The 23,161-nt window shown below is 47.5% G+C and overlaps 1 protein-coding gene across 1 annotated transcript in view; it reads right to left on the bottom strand.

Annotated features, from left to right (window-relative positions):
• LOC135055042 (homeobox protein MSX-2-like) overlaps positions 1-22,179 on the bottom strand; it is a 368,401-nt gene extending 346,222 nt beyond the window's left edge. Inside the window, exon 1 of the mRNA XM_063958628.1 lies at positions 21,175-22,179. The gene's annotated coding sequence lies outside the window, so the exon portion shown is untranslated. The remainder of the gene's footprint in view (positions 1-21,174) is intronic.
• Positions 22,180-23,161: the final 982 nt, after the last annotated feature.

Raw genomic sequence — 23,161 nt, 5'->3', positions numbered from 1 at the left:
GCTGCCATCCAGCATGACAGACGCACCCGGCAGCAGCAACGGGGATGCAGAGCAGGGTGAGCGCCTCTTCAATCTGGTGCCTCCCTGCACTGCATCCCTTTGCTGAGCGGGTAGCGCCGGCACTGTATACACTAATATATATGAGGTAGCTATGACAGGATAAAGCCGGTACTGCTCATGGGAGTTTGCAAGCCAGAGGAAATGTAATGTTCCCACATGAAAACAAAAGGACCAGATAAAACAGGCTAATGATACCGAGTAGGAAGAAGATAAATTTACTGATGGCCAAAATTAATCTCATGGGGATGCGGTCATGTGACCGCCGTTCTGGATCCCTGTGGTCACCATGCCGACGCCGGGATCCCGAGCAATCAAAATGCCAGCAGACAGAATGCCAACCCACAGAGACTATTCCCACCCGTGGCTGTCTGCGTCACACAAAGAGTGGGTATCAAATCTGGGGAAAGCGCAGCGAGCCACGGAGCCCACTGCATAGCGAGAGCAGCGAGCCTGCAAAGGGCTTTGTTGCGCGTTTCCCACCCCCCTTCCCGGCATTCTGCTGCCGGGATTCCAGGGGGCCGTATGCTGACCTCCAGGATCCCGAGCGCCGGTCTCCCAGCCTCAACCCATCTCATGTTGTCACACTGAACACTCAAATTTTACTACTTACCAATCTGGAGTCCCACGGTGGAGCTCCAACCGCAGTAAACAATTGCCAGCAAAATGGCCGCAGCGCATGCACAGTAGGAATATAGTCTCTGGAACATGGCTCTAGACTGGATCTAGACTTTGTGGCGCCCAGGGCAAAAGTTTCTTTCTCTCCCCCCCCAATTCAAAATAGGGACAGTGCACCAAAAATTAGGGGCTGGCTTCATGGGAAGGGGCGTGGTCAGAGAATAGTACCAGTTCACATTATCAGTCACATTATACCACACAGCAGTGTCCATCAGTCACATTATACCACACAGCAGTGTCCATCAGTCACATTATACCACACAGCAGTACCCCTTATACACATTATGCCATGTTAGAGCCCCTTACACACATTACACCACACAGTAGTACCCCTTATACACATTATGCCATGTTATAGCCCCTTACACACGTTACACCACACAGTAGTACTCCTTATACACATTATGTCATATATATATGGAGACGGTGTCTGCGCTTACCTTCTGTCCTAACTAAATTTGTGGAATGCACCCAAGATATATATGGGTATGTATAACAAGAATGGGAGTGAGGATGGAACACAGGGGGAGGGTGGAAGGTGGGGGAAATCTGGAAATTATAGAAAAGTCAGAACTAAAAAGGCAAGGAATAATGGGGAAAGGAGGGGAGAGCATGGAGACAGAATAATTAAATAAAATGAGATCGAATACCAGGAGTGATGTTTGTTATGGGTGTATATGTTTATACCAATTACTATGAATGTATTACATGATCATGAAATATGAAGCTGGAAACATTTCCTAGGGTGTATAACCTTTTATTGTAACTGGGAGTAGTCACAATGCTCTCCAAATGTCTTATAAAGTGTATAAATCTGATCAGTGCAATGTCATTCTAGGGAGTATCCCACTGCAGTGGATATAAGGTGTTTTTTTAGGACCCCCTTTATATCGGGCACCGCCAGGGTGAGTGCAGCTGTGCCCTGAGGTTGCAGCACCCTGGGCGGTAACCCTGCTTACCCGCACCTAAAACCACCACTGATCTGTGGCACCTGCAGGCACCCACTGCGAAAAGTCTGGCAACTAAAAACTCACAGATCCATCAGAGATTATTGGAGATTAAATAATATACCCACAGATCCATCAGAGATTATTGGAGATTAAATAATATACCCACAGATCCATCAGAGATTATTGGAGATTAAATATACCCAACAGGGTAAATGCATAGCCACAAGTTCCCTTAAATTACTTTGCAAACACAAAAACATTCCATCCTAATCCACAGTATTGTGAATGTCAGATCTGTAGTAACACCACGCCCCCCCCCCCTCCCCACCCACCCTCACATCCTCCACTACTGCTCCTTGTATAAGGAATACAAATCTATACAGCACTTGTTGTTTGTATATTCCTAAATGATTGGTCCTGTTACACATTGCTGTGTACAGCTACCTTGAGAAAGGTGTGGGTCATTCAGACCTGATCGTAGCAGCAAATTTATTAGCAGTTGGGCAAAACCATATACACTGCAGGGGAGACAGATGTCACATGTGCAGAGAGAGTTTGATTTGGGTGTGGTGTGTTGACACTGAAATCTAAATTGCAGTGTAAAAATAAAGCAGGCAGTATTTACCATGCACATAAACAAAATAACCCACCCAAATCTAACTCTCTCTGCACATGTTATATCTGCCCCCATGGTTTTGCCCAACTGCTAACAAATTTACTGCTACGATCAGGTCTGAATTAGCCCCGGTAAGTACTATACAAAAGAAATTGCTGCAAAGTCTTATTGAGCACAATGAGATTTTCTGGTTTATAGCTTTATAAATACACCAAGACTTACACAATATATACAATATCCAGTAGCGGATCTTGCCACGGGCAAGCAGGACTTTTGCCCGGGGCGCCGCCTTCCGGAGGGCGCTCCGGAGGGCGCCCTCCGGAGGGTGCAGCACCATGGCAAGATCCGCTGCTGCTGTGCCCCCCGCTGCCCACTCTGTCCCGCTGCCGCTGCCCGCTGTGAAGGGAATTAGACTAGTTTCCCTTTGTGGAGAGGAGCTTTACTGTGCAATGCGCGATGACGTCATCGCGCACCGCACAGCATTTCAGCTGCGCTACTACTGTACAGGGGACGTAACTGACCATGCCCCCTGTATGAAGCCACGCCCCTATTTCCCGCCCCGGGCGCGAAAAGCCCTAGAACTGGCCCTGACAATATCTATTTGCATAGTAAACTATATATGCAGTTTAAAAGCTCCTTCTTCATATCTTAAGATTATTTGTGTCAGGCATTCCATCAGTGGGTTGTTAGGTAACTGAGTATTTTCTAAACCAGCTGATATCCTGCCTTAGAATTATTCTGAGGTTTACATTGTGTAGATCCATTCTTTAAGTATGTAAAAATGATATGTACTGGGGCCACTCCTATGCAACTCTAAACAAATTTGGGTACTAGAGGTCTAATAATAATAATAATAATAACAATAATAATTATTATTATAATAAAGTTAAAAAAAAAATACATTGGTCCAGGAGATATGCTAGACACCTATAATCACTGTCTTGCATGCAGGTTGGTGTATCCCTACAAGCTATAAACAACAAGTATTGGGGTTGATGTGAGGGGTGTCCAATGTCCTGCTATCATGCTGTACACATCCGATCTTTTTCTACTCAAAGACCCCATAACGGGCACCCTTTATCCGTCTGGGAAAACCACATCCTCCTTCTAGTGCTTCCTTTAATCAGGAGGTAGCCTGTAATCCTATAGCTCACAAGTTCTGATGGAGAGATCCCTCGCTAGAAAACATTTCTGTATGTTCAGTACATGTGTCTGCTACATTAACCCTAGCCTAGGCTTCCTGCTGCTCTCTCACAGATCAGCTGCAGTTTGACTTGTGGTCTCTTGATTTTCTTTTTCCCATGGGACAGTCATTTGTAAAAGAAAAAGGCTACAAAGAGGAAGTACAAAGTTATAAGCCTTAAACTAAGGCCTTAAATAATTAGTTCTCTGCAGGTAGTGACCATATCAAAAGCACAGATCCTCACATCCCCACAGACTCTGTGGGTGAATATGTCCTTGATCAATACCTGCTTGAGTTTCATAGAGTTATCTATAGACGGAGCCTAATGTGAAACACATGTTGAGCTGAATTTGTTATTGGACTTTGAAAGTCAAAGATTTGCAAAGTGAATGACCCCATCATGAGGCAACAGCCACCCCTCCTTCCCTAATGTAATCATTCTATTAGTGCATCATGGGCCTCAGTTTGTTCAAGTCATTTAGGTCCAATTATGGCTCTCCAGATTCCTATAATGTGGTGTTAAAAAGTGGTAGAGATAAATCTAAAGCCATAAAGTATCTGTATTCGGAACAGTCAGATTCTACTATGCAGTTACATCAATATGGAAGTCAGTAGTATAACACAAACAAGGAAAGTGCTTTATCAGTGGAAAAAAGAGTGGAGTCAGTAAAAGCTAATACATCTATAATACAGCAGAGAAGACTTTGTGGCTGTTATAACAACTGTGCATTCTAGTGTCATAATGACCATATACAGTACCAATGTAAATTTTCTCAACTTATTTAGAATAACAATATACAGAAGTTACCTGTATATACACAACTGGTGGATACTGGATAGTAGTTTGATGAACAATTCCATAATTTCTATAGTGAAAAACAGACTGGAAAGACTTATGCCATGACTACCTAGACAGGACAGTAGCAGGACATAATATGCCCTGCCCCTCAAACATGTGAAATCATGATGCTATAATGAGTTGGTAGGGCCACCTGTCCCAAAAAGAAGCTGAGCACCGGAGCCTAATAAGCATGCTCAGGCAACACTGCGGCTGATCTCTAGACAATTACAGGTGCCAATGGGCAGAGGCCGTGGTGCCCTGTAGGCCTATGCCATGGTCAGTTACAACCCTGTACCTAGATGACCATCATTATGAAATACTTAGGAGCAGTGGTCGAAGTGGGGCGGTATACGGCGGTATGGTATACTGCCACTTCTTCCACTGACCCAGAAGTTTTTTTTTTCTTTATTAAATGAAAAAGTATGCATGCAGGAGGCGAGGGAAGTGGCCATCCTGCTGCACATGGTGCTCCCGTCCCTGCTCGGCGGCTGTGTAGAGCGGTGGACTAGCTCACAGCTGCTCACCGCCACCAGCCGCAGACCACCGCCAGCTGCCCGACACCAGCCGCCCGCCGCTCACCGCCGCCCACCGCTCACCCGCAACAAATGGCAGTCAGAGGGACCTCACTGCACCAAATGCCTCCTTATCACCGCCGCTGCCCATGGGTGCCTCCGCCGACCACAGTCAGGTAATGTTCCCCTGCTGTCATCCTCTCTCCCTGTCATTACTGTCCCTGTCCCTACTGTCACTCTCTCTCTCCCTGCTGTCACTCTCTCTCTCCCTGCTGTCACTATCGTCACTCTCTCTCTCCCTGCTGTCACTCTGTCTCTCTCCCTGCTGTCACTGTCGTCACTCTCTCTCCCTGTCGTTACTCTCTCTCTCCCTGTCATTACTCTCCCTGTCCCTGCTGTCACTCTCTCTCTCCCTGTCCCTGCTGTCACTCTGGCTGTCCCTGCTGTCACTCTGGCTGTCCCTATCTCTGAATTGTGGATCATACCATGTGCTATAATGTGAATTTCAGCTCATTCAGTGTGCTATAATGTGAATTTCAGCTCATTCAGTGTGCTACAATGTGAATTTTGTCTCATTCAGTGTGCTATAATGTGAATTTTGGCTCATTCAGTGTGCTATAATGTGAATTTTGGCTCATTCAGTGTGCTACAATGTGAATTTCGGCTCATTCAGTGTGCTATAATGTGAATTTTGGCTCATTCATTGTGCTACAATGTGAATTTCGGCTCATTCAGTGTGCTATAATGTGAATTTCGGCCCATCCAGTGTGCTATAATGTGAATTTCAGCTTATTCAGTGTGCTATAATGTGAATTTCGGCTTATTCATTGTGCTATAATATGAATTTTGTCTCGTACCGTGTGCTATAATGTGAATTTCATCTCGTACCGTGTGCTATAATGTGAATTTCGGCTCGTACCGTGTGCTATAATGTGAATTTCGGCTTGTACCGTGTGCTATAATGTGAATTTCAGCTCGTACTGTGTGCTATAAGGTGAAAGGGGCACCAGTACTAGATAGTATATGGGGTTCTACTACACTTGACAGACACCCTTTTGGGTGACCACGCCCCCTTTTCTGGAGCACGCACGCATAATTGCATCCTTGACTTTTCCATACCCCCACTTCAAAATTTCCACTTCGACCACTGCTTAGGAGCAAATGAAAAGTAAATGTTTGAAAAATATATCATAAAGTATCAGGAATAGTCCAACACCTCCTATGTTTTTAATAAGATTAAACGGCCAAATTGAAACACAAGCAAGAGACATGGAAAACCTCAACTTCCCGTTTTAAAGTATACTAGAAATTATTATTTTCATAGCAGATAGCTATTGGCTGTAACAAACACATGATACAACTGAAACTGAAAAAAGAATCAAAAAGGAAAGATGGGCCAGTATTTACTAAAAATCCGAGTTTGTCCTATTTGTGTTTTTTTTTCTAAGTCCCAATCCGGGAATTCACTAAGCACCAATCTCGGCAGTGTTTGGACTATTCGTAATGGTTTGAATGACAACGTTCAGAAATACGAATGAATAGACCATCGGTCAAACGCGGCTGTTATTTCATAGAATACGGGCATTCACTATTCATTCGTATTTGGGTGTTAGTTTCTGAGTGCTCAAGTGCGGGTCTGTTTTTTTTCGAATCGTTAAAAAAAGCAACAAAAAAATAGACCTGCTTTTTCCAGTCGAGTTTGGATAACCATGCACGGATCAGTGAGATCTGTGCATAGTTATCTATGGGAAAGGGTCTGTTTAGTGTAAAAACTGGGGAAAAAATTGCGTGGGGTTCCCCCTCCTAAGCACAACCAGCCTCGGGCTCTTTGAGCTGGTCCTGGTTGAAAAAATATGGGGGGAAAAATGACAGGGGTTCCCCCATATTTAATCAACCAGCACCGGGCTCTGCGCCTGGTCCTGGTTCCAAAAATACGGGGGACAAAAAGCGTAGGGGTCCCCCGTATTTTTGAAACCAGCACCGGGCTCCACTAGCCAGGTACATAATGCCACAGCCGGGGGACACTTTTATACTGGTCCCTGCGGCCCTGGCATTACATACCCAACTAGTCACCCCTGGCCGGGGTACCCTGGAGGAGTGGGAACCCCTTAAATCAAGGGGTCCCCCCCTCCAGCCACACAAGGGCCAGGGGTGAAGCCCGAGGCTGTCCCCCCCATCCAAAAGCGGCGGATGGGTGGCTGATAGCCTTGTGAAAAAATGTGAATATTGTTTTTAGTAGCAGTACTACAAGTCCCAGCAAGCCTCCCCCGCAAGCTGGTACTTGGAGAACCACAAGTACCAGCATGCAGTGGAAAACCGGGCCCGCTGGTACCTGTAGTAGTACTACTACTAAAAAAATACCCCCAAAAAAACAAGACACACACACCGTGAAAGTTTAAGTTTATTACATACATGCACACCTCCATACATACATACATACTTACCTATGTTCCCACGAGGCTCGGACCTCTTCTCCATGTAGAATCCTTGGGGTACCTGTGAAAAAAATTATACTCACATAATCCAGTGTAGAATCAGACCTTTGTATAATCCACGTACTTGGCAAAATAATAAAACGGAAACCCGACCACGCACTGAAAGGGGCCCCATGTTTACACATGGGACCCCTTTCCCCGACTGCCAGGACCCCCCCTGGGAATCGGGATTGAAAATGACCAAACCTGGGATTGGCTGCTTTTCAATGTGTCCCACCCCCCTGCCCTGACTAGCCCAGATAACTCACCATAATCTGGACGGGAGTAAGTGCGGGTGGGCGGGCCACTTGCTGTGAAGTCCAGCGGCCGATGAGGGTGGCAGTGAGGTCCGGCGGCTGCCTGCGCAGCATGATCTCTGACTTCACGTCACGCTGCTCAGTGCACCCAGCCAGAGCGAGGGGTAGCTGAGCAGGGGAAGCCAGGCAGCGTCTAAGCCTCCTGAGGACGCTCAATGCTGCCTGGCATAGAAAATATTAAAGTGGTGGCCAATCCCGAAATCCCCGGGATTGGAAACTCCAATTCCGGGATAAAATCCCGGCCAATTTTAGACCGGAATCTCTGGATCCTGCCAATCCTGGGATTGGACACCCTACATATGATATAACTATAGTTACAATAATTGCTTCCTGTCCTTAGGAGGGTGGGGAACTAAAAAATAGGATTTTGATAACATACCGGTAAATCCTTTTCTCCTAGTCCGTAGAGGATGCTGGGGACGACATCAAGACCATGGGGTATAGACAGGATCCGCAGGAGACATGGGCACTCCAAAGACTTTTCATTGGGTGTGAACTGGCTCCTCCCTCTATGCCCCTCCTCCAGACCTCAGTTGTAGGAACTGTGCCCAGGGAGACTGACATTTCGAGGAAAGGAATTACTTAACTAGTGGTGAGATATCTACCAACTCACACCCTCAACCAAGCCGCACACATGGCATTCAACATAACACACGCCAACAGGCATGAACTAATTGCAGCAACATGCTGAAACCAAGATAACACAACTTGTGTAACTGTAATAACTAAACTGCAGGTAAAGTACGCACTGGGACTAGAGATGTGCACCGGAAATTTTTCGGGTTTTGTGTTTTGGTTTTGGGTTCGGTTCCGTGGCCGTGTTTTGGGTTCGAACGCGTTTTGGCAAAACCTCACCGAATTTTTTTTGTCGGATTCGGGTGTGTTTTGGATTCGGGTGTTTTTTTCAAAAAACCCTAAAAAACAGCTTAAATCATAGAATTTGGGGGTCATTTTGATGCCAAAGTATTATTAACCTCAATAACCATAATTTCCACTCATTTTCAGTCTATTCTGAACACCTCACACCTCACAATATTATTTTTAGTCCTAAAATTTGCACAGAGGTCGCTGGATGACTAAGCTCAGCGACCCAAGTGGCCGACACAAACACCTGGCCCATCTAGGAGTGTCACTGCAGTGTCACGCAGGATGGCCCTTCCAAAAAACACTCCCCAAACAGCACATGACGCAAAGAAAAAAAGAGGCGCAATGAGGTAGCTGTGTGAGTAAGATAAGCGACCCTAGTGGCCGACACAAACACCTGGCCCATCTAGGAGTGGCACTGCAGTGTCACGCAGGATGGCCCTTCCAAAAAACACTCCCCAAACAGCACATGACGCAAAGAAAAATGAAAGAAAAAAAGAGGTGCAAGATGGAATTGTCCTTGGGCCCTCCCACCCACCCTTATGTTGTATAAACAGGACATGCACACTTTAACCAACCCATCATTTCAGTGACAGGGTCTGCCACACGACTGTGACTGAAATGACGGGTTGGTTTGGACCCCCACCAAAAAAGAAGCAATTAATCTCTCCTTGCACAAACTGGCTCTACAGAGGCAAGATGTCCACCTCATCATCATCCTCCGATTCATCACCGTGTACATCCCCCTCCTCACAGATTATCAATTCGTCCCCACTGGAATCCACCATCACAGCTCCCTGTGTACTTTGTGGAGGCAATTGCTGCTGGTGAATGTCTCCATGGAGGAATTGATTATAATTCATTTTAATGAACATCATCTTCTCCACATTTTCTGGAAGTAACCTCGTACGCCGATTGCTGACAAGGTGAGCGGCGGCACTAAACACTCTTTCGGAGTACACACTTGTGGGAGGGCAACTTAGGTAGAATAAAGCCAGTTTGTGCAAGGGCCTCCAAATTGCCTCTTTTTCCTGCCAGTATACGTACGGACTGTCTGACGTGCCTACTTGGATGCGGTCACTCATATAATCCTCCACCATTCTTTCAATGGGGAGAGAATCATATGCAGTGACAGTAGACGACATGTTCGTAATCGTTGGCAGGTCCTTCAGTCCGGACCAGATGTCAGCATCAGCAGTCGCTCCAGACTGCCCTGCATCACCGCCAGCGGGTGGGCTCGGAATTCTGAGCCTTTTCCTCGCACCCCCAGTTGCGGGAGAATGTGAAGGAGGAGATGTTGACAGGTCGCGTTCCGCTTGACTTGACAATTTTGTCACCAGCAGGTCTTTCAACCCCAGCAGACCTGTGTCTGCCGGAAAGAGAGATCCAAGGTAGGTTTTAAATCTAGGATCGAGCACGGTGGCCAAAATGTAGTGCTCTGATTTCAACAGATTGACCACCCGTGAATCCTTGTTAAGCGAATTAAGGGCTCCATCCACAAGTCCCACATGCCTAGCGGAATCGCTCTGTGTTAGCTCCTCCTTCAATGTCTCCAGCTTCTTCTGCAAAAGCCTGATGAGGGGAATGACCTGACTCAGGCTGGCAGTGTCTGAACTGACTTAACGTGTGGCAAGTTCAAAAGGTTGCAGAACCTTGCAAAACGTTGAAATCATTCTCCACTGCGCTTGAGACAGGTGCATTCCACCTCCTATATCGTGCTCAGTTGTATAGGCTTGAATGGCCTTTTGCTGCTCCTCCAACCTCTGAAGCATATAGAGGGTTGAATTCCACCTTGTTACCACTTCTTGCTTCAGATGATGGCAGGGCAGGTTCAGGCGTTTTTGGTGTTGCTCCAGTCTTCTGTACGTGGTGCCTGTACGCCGAAAGTGTCCCGCAATTCTTCTGGCCACCGACAGCATCTCTTGCACGCCCCTCTCGTTTTTTAAATAATTCTGCACCACCAAATTCAAGGTATGTGCAAAACATGGGACGTGCTGGAATTTGCCCATATTTAATGCACACACAATATTGCTGGCGTTGTCCGATGCCACAAATCCACAGGAGAGTCCAATTGGGGTAAGCCATTCTTTGATGATCTTCCTCAGTTGCCGTAAGTGGTTTTTAGCTGTGTGCGTATTCTGGAAAGCGGTGATACAAAGCGTAGCCTGCCTAGGAAAGAGTTGGCGTTTGCGAGATGCTGCTACTGGTGCCGCCACTGCTGTTCTTGCGGCGGGAGTCAATACATCTACCCAGTGGGCTGTCACAGTCATATAGTCCTGAGTCTGCCCTGCTCCACTTGTCCACATGTCCGTGGTTAAGTGGACATTGGGTACAACTGCATTTTTTAGGACACTGGTGAGTCTTTTTCTGAGGTCTGTGTACATTTTCGGTATCGCCTGCCTAGAGAAATGGAACCTAGATGGTATTTGGTACCGGGGACACAGTACCTCAATCAAGTCTATAGTTGGCTCTGCAGTAATGATGGATACCGGAACCACGTTTCTCACCGCCCAGGATGCCAAGGCCTCAGTTATCCGCTTTGCAGCAGGATGACTGCTGTGATATTTCATCTTCCTCGCAAAGGACTGTTGGACAGTCAATTGCTTGGTGGAAGTAGTAAAAGTCGTCTTACGACTTCCCCTCTGGGATGACCATTGACTCCCAGCAGCAACAACAGCAGCGCCAGCAGCAGTAGGCGTTACACGCAAGGATGCATCGGAGGAATCCCAGGCAGGAGAGGACTCGTCAGAATTGCCAGTGACATGGCCTGCAGGACTATTGGCATTCCTGGGGAAGGAGGAAATTGACACTGAGGGAGTTGGTGGGGTGGTTTGCGTGAGCTTGGTTACAAGAGGAAGGGATTTACTGGTCAGTGGACTGCTTCCGCTGTCGCCCAAAGTTTTTGAACTTGTCACTGACTTATTATGAATGCGCTGCAGGTGACGTATAAGGGAGGATGTTCCGAGGTGGTTAACGTCCTTACCCCTACTTATTACAGCTTGACAAAGGCAACACACGGCTTGACAAATGTTGTCCGCATTTCTGTTGAAATACTTCCACACCGAAGAGCTGATTTTTTTGGTATTTTCACCAGGCATGTCAATGGCCATATTCCTCCCACGGACAACAGGTGTCTCCCCGGGTGCCTGACTTAAACAAACCACCTCACCATCAGAATCCTCCTTGTCAATTTCCTCCCCAGCGCCAGCAACACCCATATCCTCCTCATCCTGGTGTACTTCAACACTGGCATCTTCAATCTGACTATCAGGAACTGGACTGCGGGTGCTCCTTCCAGCACTTGCAGGGGGCGTGCAAATGGTGGAAGGCGCATGCTCTTCACGTCCAGTGTTGGGAAGGTCGGGCATCGCAACCGACACAATTGGACTCTCCTTGTGGATTTGTGATTTCGAAGAACGCACAGTTCTTTGCTGTGCTTTTGCCAGCTTAAGTCTTTTCATTTTTCTAGCGAGAGGCTGAGTGCTTCCATCCTCATGTGAAGCTGAACCACTAGCCATGACATATTGGCAAGTTTACGCTTCTCCTCCGACGATTTTATTTTAGATTTTTGAGTCCTTTTTTTACTGATATTTTGTGTTTTGGATTTTACATGCTCTGTACTATGACATTGGGCATCGGCCTTGGCAGACGACGTTGATGGAATTTCATCGTCTCGGCCATGACTAGTGGCAGCAGCTTCAGCACGAGGTGGAAGTGGATCTTGATCTTTCCCTATTTTTGGAACCTCAACATTTTTGTTCTCCATATTTTAATAGGCACAACTAAAAGGCACCTCAGGTAAACAATGGAGATGGATGGATACTAGTATACTTATGGATGACGAGTGACTGACGACACAGAGGTAGCTACAGCCGTGGACTACCGTACTGCGTCTGCTAGTATAGAGATGATAATGATATAAAAAAATCTATATATATCACTACTGCAGGTATATATAATATAATGACGGACCTGCTGGACACTGTCAGCAGACTCCTAAACTACTAGTATGAAGAAGATAGAAAAAAAAAAAACCCACCACAGGTAGGTATACAATTATGGACGAGCACTGACGACACAGAGGTAGCTACAGCCGTGGACTACCGTACTGCATCTGCTAGTATAGAGATGATAATGATATAAAAAATATATATATATCACTACTGCAGGTATATATAATATAATGACGGACCTGCTGGACACTGTCAGCAGACTCCTAAACTACTAGTATGAAGAATATAGAAAAAAAAACCCCACCACAGGTAGGTATACAATTATGGACGAGCACTGACGACACAGAGGTAGCCACAGCCGTGGACTACCGTACTGCGTCTGCTAATATAGAGATGATAAAGATGATAGAGATGAACAAAAAAAATATAACACTACTGCAGGTAAATATTTATATAATATAATGAATGACGGACCTGCTGGACACTGTCAGCAGAATGCGTTTATAGAATAATAAAAAAAAAAACACCACAGGAGTGTTTAACTTTTTCAGGCAGACAATATACTGGTGGTCACTGGTCAGTCACACTGGCAGCAAAAGTGTGCACTGTACTCCTGCTATAACTGCACCCCAGTCTCCCCCACAATTCAGCTGTGTGAGCAGTGAGCACTCAGCACAGTCAGATATACATAGATATATCATGCAGCACACTGAGGCTGAGCACAGATATGGTATGGAGCGTTTTTTTCAGGCAGAGAACGGATTAAAAAAAACTAGCAAAACTCTGCACTGACTGTACTCCTCCTAACAGCTCTCCCCAATCCTCCCCACAATAAGCTAAGCAGCAATCAGATCAACTAACTACTAACAGTAACTATAAACGGAGAGGACGCCAGCCACGTCCTCTCCCTATCAATCTCAATGCACGTGTGAAAATGGCGGCGACGCGCGGCTCCTTATATAGAATCCGAGTCTCGCGATAGAATACGAGCCTCGCGAGAATCCGACAGCGGGATGATGATGTTCGGGCGCGCTCGGGTTAGCCGAGCAAGGCGGGAAGATCCGAGTCTGCCTCGGACCCGTGTAAAAAGGCTGAAGTTCGGGGGGGTTCAGATTCCGAGGAACCGAACCCGCTCATCTCTAATTATGCTATGTGTATATTTTCTTTTCTTTAAGAATCGCGTGTTCAGCTTACAATCCAGCTAAGCACGACCAGTGAATCTAGCGCCCCAGACACCATTGGTAACCTTTTCCTGTCTTGTATGTGCAAAAGTGTGGGTGACACTCTTTTACCTTGGGGACAAGGGCAGCTATAGGCGCACGCTATTAATCACCAGCTTCTTTTCCAAACAGAGCCTCTGTTTTCCGTATACGAGCTGTTCTAGCAACATAGATTTTCAAAGCTCTAACCATATCTAGAGACTTTGAATCAGTGAATGTGTCAGTAACTACTGGCACCACAATAGGTTGGTTTATGTGAAAAGCAGAAACCACCTTTGGAAGAAAATGTTGGCGAGTTTGCAACTCTGCCCTATCTTCATGGAAAATCAGGTAAGGGCTCTTGTGAGACAAGGCCCCCAATTCCGACACCCGCCTTGCGGATGCCAATGCCAAAAGCATCACCACTTTCCAAGTGAGAAACTTCAACTCTATCTTTTGCAGAGGCTCAAACCAATCCGATTGAAGGAACTGCAATTCCACGTTAAGGTCCCATGGTGCCACTGGAGGCACGAATGGAGGCTGGATGTGCAGAACCCCTTTCACGAAGGTCTGAACCTTTGGAAGAGAGGCCAATTGTTTTTGGAAGAACACTGACGAGGCCGAAATCTGGACCTTGATTGATCCCAATCGTAGGCCCGTCTCCACACCATCTTGCAAAAAATGGTGAAAACGTCCTAAGTGAAACTCTTCCATAGGAGCTTTCTTGGATTCACACCAAGACACATATTTTCTCCAAATACGGTGGTAATGTTTTGACGTTACTCCCTTTCTCGCCTGAATAAGGGTGGGGATGACCTCCTTAGGAATACCCTTCCTGGCTAGGATACGGCGCTCAACAGCCATGCCGTCAAACGTAGCAGCGGTAAGTCCTGGTACACACAGGGCACCTGCTGCAGCAGGTCCTCCTGAGGAGGAAGAGGCCGAGGATCTCCTATGAGTAACTGCTGAAGATCTGGGTACCAAGCCCTTCTTGGCCAGTCTGGGGCAATGAAGATTGCTCGAACCCTTGTCTTTCTTATAATCCTGAGTACTTTTTGGATCAGCGGAAGTGGAGGGAAAACATACACTGACGGAAACACCCACTGGGTCACCAGTGCATCCACTGCTACTGCTTGAGGGTCTCTCGACTTGGAACAGTATCGCTGAAGCTTCTTGTTGAGACGAGATGCCATCATGACTATTTGAGGAACTCCCCAAAGACTTGTCACCTCTGCAAAGACTTCTTGGTGGAGACCCCACTCTCCTGGATGGAGATCGTGTCTGCTGAGGAAGTCTGCTTCCCAGTTGTCCACTCCCAGAATGAATATTGCCGACAGAGCTTGTAGATGTTTTTCTGCCCAGCGGAGGAATTTTCTCGCCTCTGCCATTGCCGCTCTGCTTTTCGTTCCGCCCTGCCTGTTTATGCATGCGACTGCTGTTACATTGTCCGCCTGGATCTGTACGGGACGGTCTTGAAGAAGATGTACCGCTTGTTGAAGGCCATTGTAAATGGCTCTTAGCTCCAGAACGTTGATGTGAAGGCAGGCTTTCTGTTGTGACCAATGTCCCTGGAAGTTTTCTCCCTGAGAGACTGCTCCCCAGCCTCGGAGACTTGCATCCGTGGTTACTAGGACCCAGTCCTGAATCCCGAACCTGCGTCCCTCTAGCAGGTGAGAGTTGTGCAACCACCACAGGAGCGAAATCCTGGTTTTTGACGACAGTATTATCTTTCTGTGCATGTGTAGGTGTGACCCCGACCACTTGTCCAACAGGTCCCACTGGAATACTCTGGCATGGAACCTGCCAAACTGTATGGCCTCGTAGGCCGCCACCATCTTCCCCAACAACCGAATGCACTGATGGATCGACACACTTAATGGTTTCAATATCTGTTTTACCATTTTCTGGATTTCCAGAGCCTTTTCCAGCGGAAAAAATACTCTCTGAACTCTGTCCAGAATCATCCCGAGGAAAGACAACCTTGTCGTCGGTTCCAACTGTGACTTTGGGTAATTGACAGAGAGAGGGATACGTTTTGTAATAACTGCTCCCTGAATCTCGCCTTTATCAGGAGGTCGTCCGTATAAGGGATTATATTGACTCCTTTCTGACGAAGGAGGACCATCATCTCCGCCATCACCTTGGTGAATACCCTCGGCGCCGTGGAGAGACCGAAAGGTAACGTCTGGAATTGGTAATGGCAATCCTGAATCGCGAATCTCAGATAAGCCTGGTGAGGAGGATAAATGGGAACATGCAGGTAAGCATCCTTTATGTCCACCGACACTAAGTAGTCCCCCTCCTCCAGACTGGCAATCACCGCCCGAAGTGATTCCATCTTGAACTTGAACCGTTTCAGGAAGAAATTCAGATCTTTTAGATTTAGGATCGGTCTGACTGAGCCGTCCGGCTTCGGAACAACAAAAAGGCTTGAATAAAAACCCTGTGTGACAACGGTACCAGGACTATAACCAGGTCTTGACATAATTTTTGGATTGACGCTGTTACTGCTTCTCTCTCTGGCGGAGAAGCTGGCAAGGTCAATTTGAAAAATCGGCATGGGGGAACATCTTGAAACACTAGTTTGTATCCCTGGGATACTATTTGCAACACCCAGGGATCCAGGCCAGACAGAATCCAATCCTGGCTGAAGAGTTTGAGATGTGCCCCCACCCGAGCGGCCTCCCGCAAGGGAGTTCCAGCGTCATGCTGGGGATTTGGCAGAAGTAGGGGTAGACTTCTGCTCTTGGGAACCTGGAGCCGGCGTGGGCTTCTTTCCCCTTCCCCTTCCCCTACCTGCAAAGAAGGGGGAACCTCTCGCCTTTTTGTATTTATTGGGCCGAAAGGACGGTATCCGGACTCCAGGTCGACAGCAAAAAGGTCGACACACCTTAGGTCGACACCAATTGGTCGACACACCTTAGGTCGACATGGACAAAAGGTCGACATGGACAAAAGGTCGACAGGAAAAAGGTCGACATGGAAAAATGTCGACATGAGTTTTTCACGATTTTTTTTCTTTTTTTGAACCTTTTCATACTTAACGATCCACGTGGACTACGATTGGAACGGTAATCTGTGCCGAGCGAAGCGGTAGCGGAGCGAAGGCACCATGCCCGAAGCATGGCGAGCGAAGCGAGCCATGCGAGGGGACGTGGTGCACTAATTGGGGTTCCCGGTCACTCTACGAAGCAAACGACACCAAAAAAACATAAAAAACTCATGTCGACCTTTTTCCATGTCGACCTTGTTCCTGTCGACCCTTTGTCCATGCCGACCTAAGGTGTGTCGACCAATTAGCGTTGACCTAAGGTGTGTCGACCTTTTTGCTGTCGACCCTCAGTCCCAGACCCTAAAGGACTGCCTTTGCGGGTATTAGGTCTTTTTTGCCGAAGCAGGCGCAGAGGGCAAAAATTTTGACTTACCTGTGGTAGCCACTGAGACTAACGCATCCAGGCCATCGCCAAATAAAGCCTCACCTTTATATGGGAGAGCCTCCATGTTTCTATTGGAATCTGCATCCGCGTTCCACTGGCGAATCCATAACGCCCACCTAGCTGATACTGCCATGGTAGCGGCTTGTGAACTCAAGAGTCCAATATCCTTCATTGCTTCCAGCATGTAGGCGGCAGCGTCCTTGATATTCCCTAACTTAAGGAGTATCTCATCTTTATCAATCGTGTCAATTTCTGATAACACGCTTTCTGACCATTTTTCAATAGCGCGACTCACCCATGCGCAGGCAATAGTGGGCCTGAGCAGTGTACCATTGGTAACATAAATGGATTTCAATGTCGTTTCCATTTTGCAGTCTGCCGGCTCTTTAAGAGAAGCCGTTCCAGGAGCAGGGAGAATTACCTTCTTTGTCAACCTGGAAAGTGCACTGTATAACACAGGGTGTGACTCCCATTTTTTCCTGTCTTCAACCGGGAAAGGATAAGCTATGTGAATCCTTTTGGGAATACGAAATTTTTTATCAGGATTCACCCACATCCCTTCAAACAGAGCATTTAGTTCGTGTGAAGGAGGGAACGTGACTTTGGATTTCTTTTCCTTACATAAATAAGCTTTCTCCTGAGGTACAGGAGTGGTTTCTGTAACCTCCAACACGTCCCTTATAGCCACAATCATATATTGTATACTTTTTGCCAATTTATGATCTATCTCTCTGGATTCACTATTGTCGACACAAGAATCAGAATCTGTGTTGGTATCAGTGTTTACAACATTTGCAAATGGTCTCTTATGTGACCCAGAGGGGCCGCCCACATAAGGAATAACAGCATCCTGAAAAATCACATCTTCCACAGATTTTCTCCAGCATGCAGCCTTAGATTCAGACTTATCTAATCTACGGTTAATCAGATGCATACTGTCACGTAGCTCTTTCACCCATGCAGACTCTTGGTGTGCCGGTAGCACCACCACATTACAGCTCTGTGTCCCTAAAATGGCTTCCTCCGGGGAGGAACTCCCTGCCTCAGACATGCCTCACACGTGTACACCACACTCACAGATACACTGGGACTTATTTTGGGGACAGACCCACAGTAAAATCTGTCAGAGGGACACAGGATAGGAGCAGCCAGTTCACAAACCCAGCGCCAGTATTGCCTGTGAACACAGTATGTCCACAGCCCAAAAGCGCTTTTAAATAGTAATATACACGATCAAATGCACCACAATCGCTTTGTGCCCCCCCTTTATAGCACCCTGTACTTGTCAGAAGTGGAGGAGAGGACCAGCGTGTTCTCTGCAGCCTGATGAGGGAGAGAAAATGGTGCTGAGTAGTGTGCTGGTTGCCTGAGGAAGAAGCTCCGCCCCTCAGTATCCATGACAATATTTATACTGGCGGGGGTAGGGCTATGCCAGCGGCATCTTATGCCCCCTTTTAGCCAGTTTGAGGTATTTTTCTTGCTGCCCAGGGCGCCCCGCGCCCTGCAGTACCTGTGTGTGTGGGCAGCAATGGCGCGCTGCGCTCCCGCCGGCCGCACCGCACCTCAGCCGTCACTTACTTGATTGAAGATCATTCTTCTCATACTCACCTGTCTTCTGACTTCTGGCTCTGTGAGGGGGGTGACGGCGTGCTGTGGGAGTGAGCATCTAGACACGGCTAGCGTTCAGTACCCTTCAGGAGCTAATGGTGTCCTGTCAGCCAGAAGCAGAGCCATGAAACTCTGAGGAAGTTGGTTCTGCCTCTGCCCCCTCAGTCCCACGAAGCAGGGAGTCTGATACCAGCAGATCTCCCTGTAAATAAAAAACCTAACATAAATCTTTTCAGAGAAACTCAGTAGAGCTCCTCAGAGTGCATCCAGTCGACCTGGGCACATTTCTAAAACTGAGGTCTGGAGGAGGGGCATAGAGGGAGGAGCCAGTTCACACCCAATGAAAAGTCTTTGGAGTGTCCATGTCTCCTGCGGATCCCATCTATACCCCATGGTCTTGATGTCGTCCCCAGCATCCTCTAGGACGTATGAGAAATTAAAATACTTAATTTTGAGGGCTACTGTCTACTGAGTACCATAAAAATGGGATTAGATGGACAGATGGACAGACCATGGGGGTAATTCAGACCTGGTCACTGTGCTGCTAATTTTGTTGTACTGTCTGTGATCAGATAGTCACCGCCCAGGGGGAGTGTAAATTCGCCCCGTGCAAGTGTATGATCGGATGTGTACGCAGTGCAAAAATGTCCCTCAGTCGGCGGACAGCTGCAAATCCATTCGCAACTCATTCACCATTGAGTGATTTTTCCAATCTGTGCAGTCTGTGCGCATCCCAGGACTTACACCTCCAGTGCCATGAGAACGGACTGATCTGGGCTGGTGCTGACATCACACACCCTCCCTGAAAACACATGGAAATGCCTGCGTTTTCCCTGACACTCCCAGAAAACGTCCAGTTATTACCACCCACAAACAGCCTCTTCCTGTCAATCACCTTGCGAATGGCTTTGCGATCGTAATTTTTGCACCAGCTTGTCACTGTTTGGCGATGCTTGTTGCTGTTTGGTGCTGCGCATTGCGGTGTATACACATGCGCAGTCAATCGATAATCACCCACTGTGCGAAAATACACAGCATCGATCAGGTCTGAATTGGGCCCCATGTCTTGAACAGGTCATACAGTGCAAAGGGTGCTGAGGTGGCTGCATTCTGCTACCGCTTAAGTAGTGCATTTTGATGCAGTGGGGCCACAAATACAAACATAAACACTTAGCACATGTGATATATCTATCTACAGATGCGGCTGCTGTCAGCTTACCCGCCAATGGGTCGCATGTGCAGCTGCATCGCGAGCACAGGATCATACATAACCATGCAATCCCATGGATCATGGGTGCATACGTGGTACAGACTTTACAGGGTACTTTTTCTGCTGAATCCATTTGGAAATTGGGGGGAAGTCAGGGGGTGCAGTATTGGAAGGGGGTGGGAGAACAAAGGGAAGGACAAACGGTGGGAGGAGAAAGAGGTGAGGGACATATGAAGTGGGAGGGGAAAAGAGAACACGGCTGGTCCCAGAGTGGCACCAGCCCACGGTAACTAGCCACACACTGTAGAGTCTGGAGTTGGGTGCAGGGGGGCAGAGATCCCTGGAGGCAGGCAGAGAAGGGCTAAAGGGTAGGGAGGAGGTGAAGCAGCCCGGGAAGGGATTATCTTCCTCTTGACACTGCCTGTATTAACTGTAGATGGCAGCCGCAGTTCATCCCTCAACTCAGTACTTGACTGGCGGCTCTCAAAAATTTTGGGTGGGGACAAGTGTTCCAGGGACTATGGCCAGGGGCAAATGCAAGATTTGTAAGGGGGGGTTTCCGTGTATATAGTTTTATTTATCTATCTATCTATCTATCTATCCAGGTCAGGTATTCGTTATCTGGATACCCGTTAACCAAAATATTCAGAAAATCTGAAAATTTGGGTCCCGTAGTGATGTCATGACGCGGCCGGCGTCATGCTATCACTGGAGTCTGTGGCCAATCACAGAAAGGTGGGGGAGTGGCTTTGCAGCCATTCCCTCACCGCCGCAGACTTCCAGGGTCCGCCGCTGACTCCCGCCGCCAACACGCCAGACCCTATATATATATACATAGTCATACACTTGTGAATAATAGTCCAGCACTCCGCTAACAGTACACTTGCCTCTGTGGTAATGCAATGTGTAATACGCCACTAGTGATGGAGTGGTGGTGTATGAGTGGATTGAGTGGTACCTGCGCTTCCTGATCTTCTTCCTTGGCCTTCTGTACACTCTCTCTTCAGGCTTCCTCGGGGATTAGGCAGAGAGACAAGGACCCCAAACATCCCAACCAAACATGTCACAACGCGTTAGAACAGTGACTGGTATTTTATTATAAGGAACAAGGTTGTCACTGCTGTTTTTGAAAGAAAACGGTTTAACATACACAATGGCACCAAATCAGGTAAAACACATGACAATCCTAACTGCTACAGTAATATCTTTCTGGTAACGCCAGTTAGTTACATCACACTTCACGGTTAAGCACACCTTTGCACATGTAGTACTCACTTTTGCATGTAGTACAATATTAAATAAATGAACCTTGGCAATATTTCTAGTGTCCTCCAGGTGGCGGTTGCATTTTTAGTTAGCAAAGCAATATGTCTCTCTTTGTTAGGAAAGCCAAATGGAAGTAGTACAAGTCCTGGTTTGGTGAGTTCACGTCCCCTCACTACAGTCTGTAATGCACCCTGCAGGGTGTGACAATAACTATATCACTGTCCAAGTCTCTCACTTTGTGTGATAAGGAATGGGTTGTTGGTTTCTTACTCTCAATAGCAGTTGGATGTCAGTTGTAGTAGAGTGACTATACTTCCCACTGACAGTCTGTTGTATCACACTTGGCTGAATGCCTTTCTTCCAATGTGGGGGTTACCCAGCTGCCCTTAGTAAAAGTTCAACACAGAGTCTCTAGCTCCTGCTCTATCTGGCCTCTCTCTCCTTCTGGCTCACACTGACTGACTGGGCACATAGGAGGTTGGCTGTCAGGTATCAGGCTGGGGATTTCCTGAGGGTCTGTCTGTTGCTGGCTCTCTCCTCCCTCTGATTTTACAGGAGCTTACCCTGGGGTGTTAGTGCCTGGCTGGTCACACTGTGATGTCTGCACCACTCTCTGTCCCTGTGTTGCAGCTCCTGGTGGCTGAGGGGATCTCTCCAGTCACTGGAGCTTCCTGCTGTCCTTCCACAGCTGCACCCCACTCCTCTAGTCAGCACTCTCAGGTACAAGCCAGCTCCCAGGCAGCTCTACTCAGCTTGGCTCTGTCTCCTCACTCAGCATTCTCTTCTCTCCCCACAGGCTCCTGAGCTCCTCCCCTTCCTCAGTTCACAGGTCAGCCTGTTGCTGGGGCTCTGGATCTTTCCACTCTCCAGGTGCTGTGGCTGTCATCCTTCTGGGTCCTAGTGTTTCCCTAATAGCTGCTGGCATCATCCAGTAGGGGAAGTGTTAACCCCTGCAGTACTAGAGCAAGTAAGTCCATTTACAAACGTGATACCCACTATTATTCATAGTGTTTTACCAGCGTATCACAAATGCATCTAGGAAAAAATACAGTTGCACTCAAGGACTAGTGCAAATAATAATAGGCGTTGGAATGGGAGGGCAAGGGGGCAGCAAACATGACAGAGGCGCAGGCGTGGGGAGGGGGAGCGCTTACCCCCAAGATTACTGCGGAGACTGTGACTTCAAAACTTCGGCGCTGGAGCGTGCTGCCCCGTGTCCTGTCCAGCCAGCTCTTCACAGAGGCATTACTGGGAGGGGGCTGGGATGTCCCAGCAGGCTCAGCATGGCCACGCCTCCTCCCAGTAATGCATCTGAGAGCCGGCTAGGACAGGAGGACACGGGGCAGCACGCTGCGGCGCTGGAGTTTTGAATCAGATTCTCCATGGTGATCTGGGGGGTAAGAGCGCCAAAATGTATTCTTATTTATGCCCCTCCCCCCAGCCACAACACGCCCCCTGTAAATAATCAATCATATATTGTGGTGTCATGAAATAACCAACGTTTCAGGGCCCATGTGACAAGCTCTCGGACAAATAGGCGGATTTGTGCATAACGAAAATCTGTGCACATGTGCATATTCTGGTGGTATAACCTAACTATACCATAATGCACAGACCTAGTTTATTTGTATCAACTACCCCCCCTCCCACCTCCCCCCCCCCCAAAAAAAAAAAGCTAGCAACCACAGTGTACACTGCTGCTGTGCTTTGATGGATTAATTCACCTGCTTTTATGGCTCTTATTGGCAGGGCTAGGAAGCCCATTGAATCTTCACTCCAGCACTAGGGATCCTGCCTGGAGTGATGACGTCCCCTACCCATAGGCCCGCGGGTAAAATGCTGTTAGTGGGCAGAGCCTAATGCCGTAACACCCCCCCCCTCCCCCACCTGCATGCGCCAGTGATGACTGCTACTCTGGTGGGACCAACTATGGGGAAGCAGAACTACACCCGGCTACAGCTTATTTATTATATTATTTATTAACAGTTACTTATGC

This window comes from Pseudophryne corroboree, chromosome 3, assembly GCF_028390025.1.
Source record: "Pseudophryne corroboree isolate aPseCor3 chromosome 3, aPseCor3.hap2, whole genome shotgun sequence".
Taxonomy (NCBI): domain Eukaryota; kingdom Metazoa; phylum Chordata; class Amphibia; order Anura; family Myobatrachidae; genus Pseudophryne; species Pseudophryne corroboree.
The sequence above is the reverse complement of the archived record's forward strand: the minus strand, read 5'-3'. Positions and strand labels throughout refer to the sequence as shown.